Genomic DNA, 16,447 nt, shown 5'->3' with positions numbered 1-16,447 from the left:
AGAGGGAGAAGAATCCTTCCAAGGAAGTCACACCTGTATCCTTCTTCCTCCCTCTCTTTTCAACATCTCCTAAGAAGACACTAAAATACAATTTTAATGACACTCAGAGACACCAAAGGCCCTGAAGGATCAATCTTATGATACTAATCATAGTTAATAATTAGTAATTAGCAGGCAACCACTAATATATTCTAGCCACCAGTAGTTGCCCTTAGGTACAATGAGTAAATCATAGAATGTTAGAGCCAGAAAAGTCTTCGAGATCATTTAGTCCAACTAAGTCCTATTATAGATGAGGAAGCTGGGGCCCAGAGAGGGGAATTCATTTGCTCACAGTCACGTAGCTAGTCGGACTGGTTATCAGTCACTCACACTCAAACTCAGGTACAATGTTCCAGTGACGTGAAAGTCAAATAGAAAGTGTTGGGGTGGGGGTGGGGGAGACGGGGAGGAGAGGAACCAAACCATATATAAGGATACCTGAAGGCTACATATTGACTTAGAAAACTATATATTAACATTATTTATGTTCTATTGTGTTGTTATTTATTTTCTTAAATATCTCCCAGTTACATTTTAATCTGGTTTGCCACACTCGAGCGTTTTGGGCCAGGGATGTTTTCCTTTCTCGTAGCTAGAAGATGACTTTGCAAAAAAAAAAAAATCCAAACTCCTAACCATTTTTCTTTCTTCCTCTCCCCTTCCTTTTTCTAGTCAGTTAAGAGCTGTTTACAATCTTTACTGTCTATGATCAGAATTTCTGTCCCCACTGCATCCTGAATGACACTTTAAAAAAAAAAAAAGGAAACGTTATAAAGTATTTACCCATAAGCCACTCTCGGGTCTCAGATATCTCTTCCAAGGGAATTTCCTGGAACTGATACTGGGTACCAAGTAAGAGATACCTTTTTTCCAGAAAGGATTATAGCCACAACAAAAATGCCTAACAATAGTGCTTTAAGGTTAAAAAATAATTTTATATACATCAATCCATTTGAGCCTTAAAATAACCCCATAATATTGTGACAATAATTTTTATATCCTCTACTCAAAATAAAATAGCATTTACCCAGTTTATTGTGATTTGATGGGTATCGGTGATTGTGTTGAATTAAGCAGAATATGACCAAGTTTAAGTTAGTAATGTATGTTAATGCTGTTAGGAGAAGAGTTTTATATGTTAGGACCAAATAACCTCTTACATATTAGTGGTATTGATATTATGTATTAATGACGTCATTGTGGGTTACAGGATAAAATCCTATGTCTGTTATAGATAGCAGCACATTACACTTAACCATGAAGCTTGTTATAGCAACAGCATCACCCCTCACTCTTAAGAATCACTGCCACTGCTCCATCATGACCTTTCCTTTCGCCCACCACTTCCTTATTTCCTAGGATACCACCGACCAAAACACCAGATGTTCGATTTCCTAAGAAAACCACTACTGAGGTGAAGGTGGAAACCTGCAGTTTATGACTCAAAAGTCAACTGACAAAATGTTTATGATTGATGGACATGCCCCTCAACCAATCACAACACTGCTTCCAGTGTTAACCAAATTGTACTGCTTCTTTCTATTTTCCGTACTCTTCCGAGTATGTAAAAGCAGCTAGCACCCAAGGGGAGGGGTCCCTGATTGTGAGGAAGATCTTGGACCCAATTGATGAGGGGCCCCTGGGCTTCCTAAAATGCGTGGAGTGCCTCAATGTCCTTTTATTGCACACTGGATTGGAATTTTGAGGTCACAATACCAATAATACAGGTATTATTTTCTCCGTTTTGTGAATCGATTGGGGCAAGGCAAGATTAAATAAATTGCCCAAGATCTTACATCTAGTAAGTGAGAGTTAGAACCTAAATCCAGGTCTTCTGACTCAAAGGCCTATGATCTTTTCTATCCACACCACTGTGACAAATGGCCTTCTTTCTGGGCAACAAAAGTTCATTGCTTAGCACTTCCCCTTTTCTCTGATGTCCATAAGGGAGACAAGATTGGAGATAGGATGGAGGGGGAAAATCTGACATTGACCTGGCTCGGTGTCAGACAATGGCAAACATTTATTAAATTCCCATTAAAAACAGAAAAGAGTAAGAGGAAGCCTACGAAGGGGCACAGACAGGGAGGACAGCATTGGAATTGCCATGTTAAATTTATCATATACTTAAAAATCCAAGCAGTACTTGCTTGGTATTAATGATTTCAGATGGGAATTCTCTCATTCTGCTCTCCTTTGTATTTGGAAATGGTCATGTTTGTTGGTGTCTGAGAAGATCGTCATAATTCTTTTTAGACTGGGCATGTGTAATCTTTGTTACTAGAGAGACTGAGGCTGGTTGATCTCTTCTTAAGCTCAATTTCTGCTGTTGTAACCAATAATCATCTAGACTAATTCTGGCATCAAATGTTGTATTCTGAGAGCTTGGGGGCCACCAGGTTGCCTAAGAAGGAGCTGTAGGCCTCCTAACTGGCCCATGTTGGAAACAGAGCAGGTCAAAGGTCCCATGCTGATCAAAGTGGCATGGAACCCTTGAATAGCCCCTCTTGCCTCTATTCTGGGTGAGATAGGGAGACCCAGTCTTAATATTAATAAAATAATTTTCTAAAAATGTTCAATCCTATTGTATATAAAGTACCCAAAGAAATAAATGAGGTTTAAGTCTTTTTTTATAAAGGAAGTTACAGTGAATAGGGTAGACAAGTCCACAGTAAGAAAGGTAGAAACATCAGGAAAGGGTACTAGACAGGGAAGCCGGTGGATCAGGTGTGACTTCTGAGATAGTGTTTTCAAGCTGGAGCAGCAGCTGACACTTACTAGCTGTACCATTCAAGGCAAATCACTTAACATCCCAAATAATTATACTAACAACTGACATTTATATAATACCTCAAGGTTTGCAAAGTGCTTTCCAAATATTACCTCGTTTTATCTTGCCAACTGCCCTTGGAGGTAGTTAGTAATACTAGTTAATATTTCTGTGACATTGACTATGTGCCTGGCACTGTGCTAAGAGCTTTGTAATTCTTAGCTCATTTGATGTTCACAACAACCCCTGGGAGGGAGATGCTTTTATTATCCCCATTTTACCCATAAAATAACTGAAGCATATAGAGGTTAAGTGACTTGCCCAGAGCAAGTAAGTGTCTAAGGATGGATTTAAACTCAGGTCTTCCCAATTCCAGGCCTGGTGCTCTAGCCACTGAGCCACTCAGCTGCCTGGGTACCCTTCCTTTTCACCACCATCTCTTCAAATCCCTAATTTCCTTCAAAGTTCAGGTTAAATGACACTTCTTAAATCCTTGTCTACCTACCTGTGATTCCCCTTCCCCCCCAACTACATTTTATTTTATTTTGTCTATACTTACACATACATACAGTGTCTCTCCCAATAGGATGTAAATCTCTTTGGGGAGCAAGCAGGTTTTTCTTTCTTTTTATTTGTAACCCCAGTGTGCCCAGTACATAGTAGATACTTAATAAATAATTGTTAATAAGTTGGTTGCTAGTGCCTTGCCTCTGAGTTGACTTTCCATCTACCCTGTCTGTATCTTATATGAGCACAGTTATTTAAAAAACTTGTCTTCCCAATAGGAATGTAGGCTCCTTTAGGGCAGGGACTATTTTTGCTTTTCTTTGTGTCTCCAGCCGTTAGCAGTACCTGGGCCACAATTAGCACTGAATACATACTTGTCGACAGACTGATTGGTTGATCGAAATGCCATCATTTTCTTACCCTGGGATCTTTTCATCCAAAGACAATAGGATATTTATCAAGCTGAACCCTGGTAAACTAAAGTCATTTTCTCCTGAGAAGTAGGAGATGAAGAGGGTAAGATCAGCAAGGATGTGATATTTTTTCAGGGAAATTTCCAGCTTCGTACAAACACCCAAGTCCATCAATATAGCATCTATAAGACGAAACCACGATGTTGAGCAGTAACTTGAAGCTGATAGGCAGACGGACAAGTATTCCTGAAAAGAAGATGAAAGTAGATGACCAGTCAACACCCAACCTATCTCTAGTCTTGTCTCCCTTATGGGCAACAGAGAAAAGGGGAAGTGCTAAGGAATGAACTTTTGTTGCCCAGAAAGAAGAGGAGGAGGGAACCAGAATCTTAAGATGACCCATGTCTTTTAAGCTCTACCTGTACTTTGGCTGTGGTCAATTTCTTTCCTTCTACATAGGATCTAGGCCTGCTCAGCCCTGATCTCTAAAGGTGGTTGTTCATCTTTTGTTTTCAAAGAGAATCAATGACATCATGATATTGGGGTAAAATAGTGGATGCTGGGCGATGTCTTGACCTGTATGTGAATTGGGTTCAAGTGAGGCAGAGTTGTACAAAGTCATCAGCCTCACTCTCTCTTTCTGAGTCATCCAAGTTCAGCGGCAAGTCAAAAGTCAAGACAATGGTCTCTGCCCCCTGCCCTCCACACCACCCCCCTCCGGGATGCATCGGATGACCTCGGCATCTTCAACATCTCATCAAGCTCTAAGAGATCCAGCAAGCCTGCTTCAACCACCTTCACGATCACTGGAACAGAACGTTCTCAGCTACCCATTCCTCCGGGGGAAGTCTTCACATGTTTGGGATAAATATTCCCCTAACTCACTGACAGGCTTAAGGTCTTTCAGTTACCCTCAAACCTGGTTTGGCCTGTCTGCTGAGATGGTTTTACCAGGGTATGACCACTATGAATGCTATAGCTTCTTGGGGCCACAGGTGAGAGTTGGGTGATAGATAGATGGACACCAAAGGTGGACAAGCAGCCCTGAAAAGGGCTCTCACCAGAGGTGCTAGTCCACTCCATACCTATTATATATTCTATACAGTGGTAGAGGCAAGACCATTGGGTTTAGAGTCAGAGGGTCTGGGTTCAAATCCCACCTTTGCTATTTACTACCTGGACAAATCACTGGACCCTACTTTCCTTACCTGTAAATGGGTGAGTTGCTCACTAAGGTCCCTTCCAGCTCTAAATCTGCAATCCCATGAGTCGATGGAGGTGCTTGTTTTCCAAGGACAGTTGATAGAAGCATCAAGGTTTCTACTGGGGACAGATAGAGCACTGGACCTGGAGTCAGGATGACCTGAGTTCAAATTCAGCCTCAGACATTTACTAGCTGTATGACCCTGGACAAGTCACTTACCCTCTATTTGTTTCAGTTTCCTCATTTGGAAAATCAGGATAATGATAGCACTTCCCTCCCAGAGTTATTATGAGGATCAAATGTGATAATACTTGTAAATCTTTTTGCAAATCTTAAAGCATCATATAAATGCCAACTACTGTTGCTGCTGCTGCTGTTGCTACTATTATTTTGATTAAAGGGGGTTTTGCCGTTTTAGTGACAGAAAGTTGCCTCTTCAATCTTCTCTCATGTCTCTTACTGGGGCTTACTTTTCTGAGACCTGTTATTCTGATTGGAGCTCACTGAGGGAAGAGTAAGTCATTATAGTCCCCTCCCCCCATTCTAAACAGTTGGGAAGTAACTGGGTGGCAGTTGATAATTTCAGTATTGCTAAGGATGACTAAGCATACAGACTCTTATCAAGGCAGAGATGAAGCTGAAGCTAGTGGGACTCTGGCAAGCCATTGAAGGAATGGAGGGGTGAGCGGAAATGATCAATCCCTAGAGGGAACAGTCAGCAGAGATAGCTAACCTAGGGTTGTAGTAAGCATAGAAGATGGATTTCCCAAGGGTAAGGCACCGGGAGAGATGGAAGGATAGGAGGTTATAGTCAGAATGAGCAATATCAGGGTGGTAGAGATAGAGCTCTTGTGGGTGTTAATGAGGCAAAGGGTATGACCATAGCTTATTTGGTTAAAATGGAGTGAACTTGCAAATCAGGAGAATTTAGGAGGATGATAAGGTGGGAAACCAGAGAGTTTGAGGGGACAACACCATATAAATTGGAGTCCCCAAGGACAAGGGCAGGGATTGAGGCAGAGAAGGCTGTGAATAAATGTAACCTGGGTTTCAAGACAAGCATAGTTTGTGTGCTGCATGTGTGACATTTGTGCCAGGTGGCCTACTGGCAATAGATAGAATCAGGAGACTAGGTTATAAGGAGCCCGGGTCTGGGTACTCCCTGGTTATCAACAGACAAAGTGTGATTGATTTGTTGTTTAATCAGTTTTGGTCACATTTAGTGGAGAGAATGCTGAGCACCAGCTGACACATAAGGGGCAGAGTCAGTGTAAAAGCTTTGGAGAGGCAAGATATTCACGTTTATCTTCAAGAGAAACATCTATGGTTCTTGACATGTGAGAAAGAGAAAATACTTTGGAAGTAACAGATGTGTTGGGGAAGCTGGCTCTGCAACATGTCCACATCCCTAATTTTCAGTTTCCCCCCTAGAGACTTCAAGGAATTTCCTGTCAGGTGTGATTTCCCTCAGGCCTCTGTCTCTTGGTTTGAGCTACCTTACACTGAAAAGCAGAAAGCTCATTCATTGTGCATTTTCTGGGATATACCAATCTGTATGATTTCTCTGACTTCTGTTTTTTATTTGCTTGGATAAATTAGTTTACTTGCTTTTCACTATTTGTGATTGGCTTTTGTGCAACATAGTACTTGGTGGAAAGGAGACAAACTGACAAATTAAGCTAAAGGTCACTCTTCTTCCTTTAAGGGACAGTGGCCAGGAAAGCTAGCAACTTTTGTTTTGGACCTATTGTACAGGAGGAATATTTTGGGGAACAGATTCTAGTCTGGTACCTCTTACCAGAGACTGGAGGGAAGTTTGCTGATCTGACAGTACTTTGGGGTTTTCCAGTTCCTCCCCCTCTAATCCCACAGCAGCTATGATGCTGGCTTTCCTTCTCTCCTCAGAGAGGTTTAAGACCTCAGTTCATATCTTTCAGTATCTCCCTTTGGCCATATATTTATATATTTAGAAAACTCATGAGGATGTGCAATATCTTACATGCTCAGCATACAAACTACACAATGTGTTGAATTCCTTGAGAAAGGAGGGAGAAGAGGAGGGTAAGCAGATAATTGCCAATACGCTTGGGGTCTGGTGACATATCCAGATTGAGGAAACCACAAAAGAAGAGATGTTGCTCATTGATACTATTAGGGAGAAAGTCTGGAAGTGGATAGGAGGGAACAGCAAGCATCCCTCCTCCCTGCTGGGCCAAATGGGTGTGATGGCAGTGAGAGGGAGAAGAGATGAAACAAAGTGCCAAAATACTAGAGAGAGTGACCAGAAATGCAACGTCTTTTGGGTGCTTCCCTAGATTGCAAGAAGAAGGAAGAAGCAGGAGAGGGATAGTAGGAATACAAAGGCATTTTGTGAACAATACAGTGATGGTTCCATAGGTTATAATGGAAAGAGAGAATGAGGGATAGGGAACCAGAAGTGGTTATGGTTGGAATGATGGGGGGTGGGGTGCAGCAGCAGGAAAAAGGAGTTAAAACTTTAGCAGTCTAGAACTTCAAATCAGGGACTCTGGGTAAAGGAGAACTTGTTAGCCTTCGGATAGTAAATTGACACTCAGCAATGAAGAGTTGATTTAATTATCACTTCCTGAGTAAAAAGTGGAAAGAGAGGATGGGGGAAGAGTGGAGGAAGGAGGGTTGAGTCTTTAGTACTAGTCCAGACCTTGTGGCCAGGTGGCCTAAGGGAAAGAGACAGGATCAAGAGGCTAGGTTACAAGGGACCAGTGTCTGGCTCCTCCTCATTGGTTATCAAGAGCCAAAGTGTGATTGATTTTTTTTGTTGTTGTTTAGTCATTTTCAGTAATGTTTGACTCTTCATGATCCCTTTTAGGATTTTCTTGGCAAAGTGGTTTGCCATTTCTTTCTCCAGTTCACTTTACAGAGGAGGAAACTGAGGCAAACAGGAATAAGTGATTTGCCCAGGGCCACACAGCTAGAAAACATCCAAGACAAGACTTGAACTCAGGTATTCCTGACTCCAGACCAACACTCTATCCACTGTTCCACCTAGCTGTCCATGATTGATTTCATCACCCTACAGTCATCAGGGAGGTCAGTTCAGCTCCAGGGACCAGCTCTGTTGACGATTTTCTCCAACCGGCGAAGAAGCAGCAGCAGCAAGTCTTTGGCGCCTTTGACTAAATCTGGTGTCCAGGTGACCTGGTGGCAAGGCCTAGCCACCAGATGGCAAGAGGCCTGTGGCTGGGCCCAGGTCCTAATCTGAATCTGGTAGAACTACCTATGCCTGAGCTTTCTAGAAGCCCGGAGCAATGGTTACCTTTACGGTCCCTTCCAGATCCAAATGTATGATTTGACAGCGAAAGGTAAATTCATAGGGAAGGCAGTTTGGGGGAGAAAGAGAGGGAGGCATGAGACCAGGGAAAGACATATTGAAGAAGGGTGAATTTGACCTGATTCTTGAAGGCAATCAGAGAAGCTAATCTTACATCATGGTGGCTCTGGCTCCACAGCTCAGTGGTTAGAACAAGAACACTAGTCTAAAAGAGTCAGGTACTCTCTACCACTCACTAGCCGTGAGCCCATTCAGTTAAATTAAATTCAACTGGCATTTCTTAAGTACCTACTAGGTGTCCTGCAGGCACTGACTGTGCTAGGCACTAAAAATACCGAGACAAAAATGAAATCATTTCTGACCTCAAGGAGTTTACATTCTGTCAAGGGGAAACGTGTACACAGAAGAATATATACAAAATATATATGAGCAAATATAAAGTAATTCTGGGGAAACGAAGAACCCTGGCATCAGAACAGGCTTCCAGTAGAAGGCAGCAATCGAGCTGGGCTTTGAAAGAACCTAGAGAAGAGCCGGGGTCAGAGGTGAGGAAACAGATCATTTGGGGCAGGACAGACAGCTATGACAGGACTCCAGGTATAGGAAATAGCCATTTGGCCAGTCTGTCTAGACTGTAGAGTTTACGAGGGGTTGGAGCCAAAGTCACTTTGAAAGGCTTTGAATGCTCAACAGAGAAATTTGTGTACTGTCCTTCAAGTCAGAGCTTTTGAAGCTTCTTAAGCAGACCTGTACTTTAGAAATATCAATTTCAAAGCTGTGAGGAGGATGGTTTGGAGAGAGAAGGGAGACAGCTAGCCAGAGCCAGGGAAACCAATCAGTAGTCCTAAGGAAGTAGGGATTGTTGCTGTTGTTGTTGGTGGTGGAGGTGGCAGCGGTGGTCTTTTGTTCTCTAAGAGGACCAATGACATCATGAGGGTGATGACCTGCTCCTGAATTGGATTTGAGTGAGGTCAACCTTCACAGTCATCAGCCTCACTCTTTCCAGAGTCACCTAAATCCATTGGCAAGACAAAAGTCAAGATGGCTGGTGGTCATCCATTGCATCCTAAGGTAGTGGAGAAAAGAAAGAGTATTGCTTGAAATGGCGTGGAGCTAGAATGGAGGGGACTTGGCACTGAGCAAGCATAAAGGGTCCAGGATGATTCTGAGGTGGCTGGAGAGATGGCTCCTGACAGAAGCAGATGCTTGGAGGATGGTGGGTTGTAGGGAGGAGGGGCAGATGATGAGCTGTGTTTTGTACATGTCTGTGGGACATGTACAAGTGCAGATGTCCAGCAGGCAGTTAGAACTAGAACTCTAAAAAGAGATGACAGCTTGGATATAAAAATTTGTGTGGGAGTCATGTGTATAAAGATGATCATGGAATCCAGGGGAGCTTATGAGATCACTGAGCCAGTGAGTTAGCCATCGGATCATAGATTTAGAGCTGTATGAATTGTCATCAGTTATCTAGCTGAACCCCCAAAAGTGACTCACTCAAGGACTCCCAAGAATCAGGATGCAGGGTCCTCTGACTCCAGAGCCAGACCTCTTTTCACTTCACCACACTACCTCCCTCTTTGTATTTAGCTAGCATTTGTATAGTGATTTAAGGGTTACCAAGCACTTTACCAATATTCTCTCATTTGCTTCTCACAATCACTCTGTTAAATAGGCATGTATCACTTAAGCCACAAATATTTTTCAAGCACCTACTATGTGCCGGGCACTTGCATGACACAAGGCAGAAGGTGTTAGCAAGGGAGAGACAGACAAAAGAGTCTAGGGAAATTTGTGGAGAGTGATCAAGTTTCAGCTGGGAAGGTGGAACCTGGGAAGAGGGTTTTTGTAGCCTGAGATGGGGGAGAATGCTCACAGTACTCTCCCTTTCTCCCTTCTAAGGCACTGAAGAATATAATCCAGAATGATGTAGCAGTCCCCCAGAGAAAGTTTTGCTTTCTTTTGCTTCATTTCTAGCGTTGTTGGGATTGAGGTCTTTATTCTAAACCTTGTCTCTTCGAGACACAATTTGGAATCTCCTCTCTCACGTTTACCTGAATTAATCCAGCCCCATCCACCCACAAATGCTGAGTCCTTAAAACCTGCATCTTCTTCCTTGGGAGAGTCACTGAATACACATTAAAAAGAAATGGAGATTCAATCTCCATAGCAACCTGGAGATATAAATCTTGCCTAATTGAATTATTGTGTTGTAGATTGTACCCTTGGGAAGAACTTTCAGAGCTGAAATCAGAAGCAAATCCCTGACTTAAAAGAATCCTAAGAAAGTGGGTGGTGGAAATGTTAAGTGCACTTAGTGAAGATGGTCTCTAATTGTTCTATTTTCCCCTATATACAATTTCAACTCAAGGACCGCTATAAAGGATTGCAGCCAATGGGGCTGCAACTTCTCTGCTGTTACTCAGATGAAAATATGAGACAGGATCAGAGGACTGGATCATAAGGTCATAGTTGTATGTAGCTAGAAGAGACCTCAGAGACCTTCATTTTACAGGTGAAGAAACTGAGGCCCAAGAAGGTTAAGTCACTAGCCTAAATCACAAAAGTAATAAGCACCAAAGGATGGATATCAGCTGAGGTCCTCTGACACGAGCAAGTGTTCTTTCTACTGTATATCACATGGCTTCCCTTTAGGCATGAGTAAGAACCCAAGTACCAGTGTGTTATGCTTAGCCCCCCCCACCATGCATAGAAAGGACTGATTGTGGGGAAGGAGGAAGTGTCCTGGGAATGGAAAAAGTTCCCATTACTTGCTTGGAAACTCAGAATTTTAACTTAGACAGCTGGATGTAATGAGAAGGTACAAGGAGGCAGATTTCTGATAGAAAGAAAACTTCCGAACAATTCCAGCTGTCCCAAAGTGGAAGGGGCTGTCCCTCCAGTAGGTTCCCCTAGCAATAGTGTCGGGTATGTTGGAGTGGGGTTCTCACTCAGATAGCCTCGGAAGACCTTGCCAACTCAGACTATTTGATTTTTATAGTGAACCCTTAAATTGCCCTGGGCATGGGTTGCCTAGGTAACAGCCTTTGACTTGGGCCAAGGTTCTCAAAGGAGCCCCGGTGGCAAGTGGAGACACCCACAACTTTCTCTTTGTGTCTAGTGAAGGTTAAATGAAGAACAGGAGTGTTTTTTAGTAACTCCCTTGTGGCCCCTTGGGAAGGTGGGGGGGTGGGGGGGGTAGGGTGGAGGCCAAGAGATGCCCAAGCAGACATGGAGGTCGGCAGAGAGAGAACGCTGCCTCGCCCGGCACAAGGAGGGTCCAGCAGCTCAGTGACCCCCCCCCCCCGGGGCTGCTCCTCGGGTGATGCGTAGCCCTCCGCCACCACCTGCCCATCTGCGGCTCAGGAGGCACGTGGAGCGCCCCAGGAGGAAAGCAGCTGCGCTTTGTCTCCCGCAGCGAGTGAGTCACCAGCCCCCGCCGCCGCCGCCGCCGCCGCCGAGCCGGACAGCTGCCCTCGGCCGCCCGGGCTGCAGCACGAACCTCAGCGGCGGCGGCAGCAGCAGCCAACAGGGAGCTGGCCCCCAGCCTGCGCCGCCGCCGCCGCCGCCGCTGCTGCTGCTCCTTCTTCCTCCTCCTCCTCCTCCTCCTCCTCCCCCCTCCAAGTCCCCTCCCCTTCCCACACCCCCCACAGCGAACTTAGTCAGCGGTTCGCGCCGCCCGAAGCCCATTGGCCGCTGGAACGCGTCGCGTCACAATGGAGCCGGCTGGAGGCGGCGAGCCGGGCTGCGCTGGGGCTTCCCACTAAGCCACGGGGAGCCGGGGAAAGTGCTGGGCGCGGGGCTCGCCGCCTGCCCGCCCGATCCCTAGCCTGCCAGCCGGCCCGGAGCGGGCGGCCGCGGCCGGGGGCCGGGGGCCGGAGCCCTCCTAGACTCTCAGGTAACGGGGAGCGGGGGGCCGGGGCTCGCGGCACGGAGGAGAGGTGGAGGGAAAGGGAGGAGAAGGAGGGCGGACCGCTGAGACCTGGGGCTGCGGCTGCGGCGGCGGAGGCGGCGGCGGCAGCAGCAGGTGGGTCGACTGGGCAGGTGCTGCTGCTTCAGCTCCCCGCGGGCGTCTCACCTGGGTGCGCATGGGGCCTGCGGGCACCTCCCGCGAGTCTCACTCGGGCTGAGGTGCGGGGATGCGGTTGGCTTAGGGGACGCCCCCTCCCCTCTTGGGCGGGAGTGCCCCGCCTCTAAGGACCTCTAAGGACCTTACGGGGGGGGGGCCCGTAAGAGAAGAGCAGGTTGTTAACCCGCCAGACGAAGGTCCTGGGGCCGCAGCTCTCTCTCCCCCCAGCTTCCTAAGGTGAGATCCCGGGGCTGGGATCCGCGAGGTTGAACCGTATGACCCGCTCAGGTGAGCTAAGCGCGGCTTTGGCTGCTGCCCAGGTGTGGTCCCGCTCCTCGTAGCTCGGCCCAGGCCCTTTCTTGCAGGTAAACAACTTCTGTGTTAGGTCTTAGTGGTCCACCTGCAACTTGGTGAGGTTTATGTTGTTTTAACGTTTGTTGCTGGTATGTGGGTGGTGCTAAGGAGGAGCCATCTATCACACATTCATTTATTTATCACACATTAAAGCCTCCATGATTGCTAGAAAGTCCTGGTCCTTTCCCCGCCCTCATCCCCAAATCCCTTCAGCTGCGATTTTGCTGAAAGCAGGTGCTTAGGGGTCAGAAGGAAAGGCTGGGTGTTGGCTCACTGCCTTATGTCATCAACTGACTTCCCGAAGTGCATAGGTTGTCTTCGGGTTCAGATGATACTTGTACATGACTTGCCTGTGCCTAAAAGAAAAAAGAACTTTTAAAAACAAACTTTAATGGATTCATTCTCCTTCTTTCTAAAGTCTTTAGAAGTGTGCCCTGTAAGCCGGTATCTGTAAGAAATTTTGAGACCATATGCTTTGAAACCAAAATAGACAGCTTGCTCAGTGTATTCTAAGAACAGGACCTAAATAGTCCAAGGTTCCAAAGCAAAGCACTCCCTCTCTCCCATCATCCCTGGTCTGCCACTTCAGGACACAAAAGCAGTTTCTCCACTTATAGTAGGGAATATCACAAAGACCACCAGCTGTTCCAGAAGCAACCCTTTACACCCTGGACACTCCCAAGTGAAAACTGATTTGGGGTTGTGGTTGCTGAATGGGCCTTTGCTGGAATCCTAGAAGTTCAGTTCTATCCTCTGGACCATTCCTTGGACTGAGAGTAAGGTGACAGCTGATCCCTTAGGCGTGATCTGGAGGTAATTGGTAGCTTTCAATGCTATCTGTGAAAGCTTGAAATTATTTTAGCTGAAGGGCAAGCTTCATACAGCCTTAGGAGCATAAATGAGGGACTTATTGAACAGTTGAGCTCCAACAATCTTCTCATAGCTGTTTTCTGTACCTTATATCATCATTGAAAATAACCGCTTAATAACAAATTAGCACCAAACTCCATAGCTGGTGAAAACCAGACCTGTTTCAAGAATTGGAAAGATGTTCTAACATGTCCAACCTTGAGATGAATATTCATTATGACATTTTCTCCAATGATTGTAGTTGACTAGTTGCCCTTTAAAAGGGAGGGGATTCTTCATTTGAGTCTTACTCTTTCAGTTGCCAGGATTCTCAAAAGGAGGCCACTGACACATAAGAAAAACCTTCCTGTTCCAGCAATAGAAAGACACCAAGCTATGTTGGTATTTAAAGTCTCCTGTTTATCTGGTACTGATCTGAAATGAGCAACACTTTTGCTTGTCGAAGCACCTAGGAGAAAATGGAAATACTTAAATATCTAAAAAGAAGCTTCTCTGATGCCTTACCAGGCACAACATACTTTCTATTAATTTGGCTCCATTATTTGGCATCAGGGGCTTCAAGGATGTGTCATTTCCTTGGTTTGGGTCTAGAGTTAATTATGTTTACAGTTTACTTATGCTTCTTTATATTTTTGCAAATATCCCAAGACGCCAAAGACCAGTTCAACCACACTCCCTGGTATATATCTGGTTTCTTACAGATGATCCCAGTCACCTGTTTTCCCTTCTTCAGTCTCTCTCTGGTGTTGAAGATACTAATAGGATTAAAAGTGAAAGCATTCTTACTGAAGGTTTCTGTGAGGTTGTTTTCATCTGCTTTCACACATCATGTGGTTCCCCAGCTGAGTAGCACACAGGATAGTTCCATAGACGGAATTTGGATTTTTTTCCCTGCCAAAATTGAAGTTGCTAGACCCAGCAGGGTAGAGAATACCCTTCTAGACAGTATCAAATTTTACCAAGTGTGTTGTATGAAGAAATGTTGTTGTCATTTTAAACACTGTATCTCCTCCCTCCAAACCCAGTCCTTTTGCCTAGTGTCTAGGGCACTATTTTTTACCTTGTATTCTTCTTTTATTTGCAGAGTTTTTTGTATGTTATCTCCCCCATTAGACTGTGAGTTTCTTGAGGACAGGGATTTTGGTTTTTGTTTGTTTTGGTTTTTGTTTTTTTTTTTTTAGCATCCTCAAAGCTTAGACTAGTGCCTGGCATATAGTGCTAAATAAATGGTTGTTGACTTGACCCAGTTTCCCAACCTCAAATTCAGCCTCCCTATTCCTCACTTCCCATACCCAGTCAGCTGTCAATTGGATTCGGGGGTACTAGAGCTAGACCTGTAAGGGACTTCAGAGGGTATATCTAGTTCACCTTCCTCATTTTATTGATGAGGTGATTGAGGCACAAGCAGGTTAGGTGACTTTGCCCAAGGGTTTTTGTATCTCACTGTAAAATTAGTAAAATATCAGAGTAAATATCAGAGACAGGCTTTGAATGCAAATCTTCTGCTTGCAGAGCCAACGTTCTATCTATTATATCAGGCCCAAACATGTCTTTTCTCCACTCCCACTGCAACCGCTCTAGTTCAGGCTCTTGTCCTCTTGTCTAATTTGTCTCACTGACTCAAGTGTCTCCCAATCTCCAGTTTCTCCTCCACAGTGTTGGTCTACATAGCTGCCAAAGTGATAGTCTTAATTCACATACAGACTTCTTTCTGGCATTTAAAGTCCTTCACTGCCTGGTGCCACCCCACTTTTCCACACTTAATCTATGAGACTCACCTTCTACATCACAGTCCAGCTAACCTGCCTTCCCTCGCATACAACATTCCATTTTGTACAGACTTCATGAGCCCCCGATTTTTGTTTGGCTTGGTGCCACCCTTTGCCACCTCATTGGTTTCAAATTTATTGTCCTGCCCGTATCTAGGTACTAAGACTGTGGCTATGGTCTACTAATGTCAGAGGAAGAGGGTTGTCTTTGATCGGCAGGCAGCAAAGTTCTTGAAGTATCCACTATCCAGTGCCAATGTCCGTGCCCACCTCTACCAGCTCCAAGTCAGCTAGATCTTTAGAGAGACTCCACTTCCCCCAGCTATTTGGCCTTAGGCAAAATCTTAAAATAGGCCCAATTTCTTGGTTCTTCACTCTCTGTACTTCTTTCCCATCTCCTATGCTCTTCTCCCTGGGCAACATGTGCTCTCATGCTATCCTGAGCTGCATGTTTAAAACTGGTTAAGTCACATTCTCTGGGGCTCAACTTCTTCATCTGTCTGATGGGAACAGCAATCCCTACTTGCCCTACCTTTCTCATAAGGATTCTCTGAGTACTGAATAGGGTAAGTGGCTATTGTGGAAGGTTGAATTGTGGTATACCTTACTGCCCAGGGCTAGGAAAATATGTAAGTCCTTTCTTCCCTCCTTGTGGGGCAAAATCTGTCTGAAATCTGCTAATGAAGCCTAGTGATTACTATTCTCTCTCTCTCTCTCTCACAGACACACACACACACACACACACACACACACTGACCTGTAAAGTTTGCAAAATACTATATACACATGATCTCCTTTGAGCATTTCTGTGCTGTAGCTACAAAAATGGATTTGTTTTAACTAATTTTACAGATGAAAGTGAGATACAAAACGCTTTTATGGACAACATAGCTAATAAGAGTGAAAGGTGGAGATTTGAACCCAGGAGTTCCTGACTTTCAAGTCTGGTGTTCTAGTCTCTACACAATAACATCTGATTCCGCTTAGTGTAGCTGCACAATAATGAGATTATTTGAACAAGCACCGCAGCACTTAAGGAACTAAAAGAGTGTTGTCTTTCAAATGTTCACTTTAGGAGGCTATACATTTACTCTGATGATGCTTCCACTGCTTTAACTATTTTTAGCAATCTTCTTTTA

The 16,447-nt window shown here is 44.7% G+C and overlaps 1 protein-coding gene across 3 annotated transcripts in view; it reads left to right on the top strand.

Annotated features, from left to right (window-relative positions):
• The first annotated feature begins 5,599 nt into the window (after window positions 1-5,599).
• The window catches only part of LRRC8B (leucine rich repeat containing 8 VRAC subunit B), a 90,043-nt gene continuing 79,195 nt past the window's right edge, over window positions 5,600-16,447 (top strand). For 2 of the 3 annotated variants that reach the window (XM_027838173.1, XM_027838174.1), the window contains exon 1: window positions 12,093-12,144. The gene's annotated coding sequence lies outside the window, so the exon portion shown is untranslated. Of the gene's footprint in view, window positions 5,618-12,092; window positions 12,145-16,447 lie in introns of those variants that run through there. The other variant, XM_027838175.1, reaches the window with a different exon arrangement.

Source organism: Vombatus ursinus, unplaced genomic scaffold, assembly GCF_900497805.2.
Source record: "Vombatus ursinus unplaced genomic scaffold, bare-nosed wombat genome assembly UNPS02014825.1, whole genome shotgun sequence".
In the NCBI taxonomy this organism is placed as follows: Eukaryota; Metazoa; Chordata; class Mammalia; order Diprotodontia; family Vombatidae; genus Vombatus; species Vombatus ursinus.
Note: the sequence above shows the minus strand (reverse complement) of the source record. Positions and strands in the feature narration are given on the sequence as shown.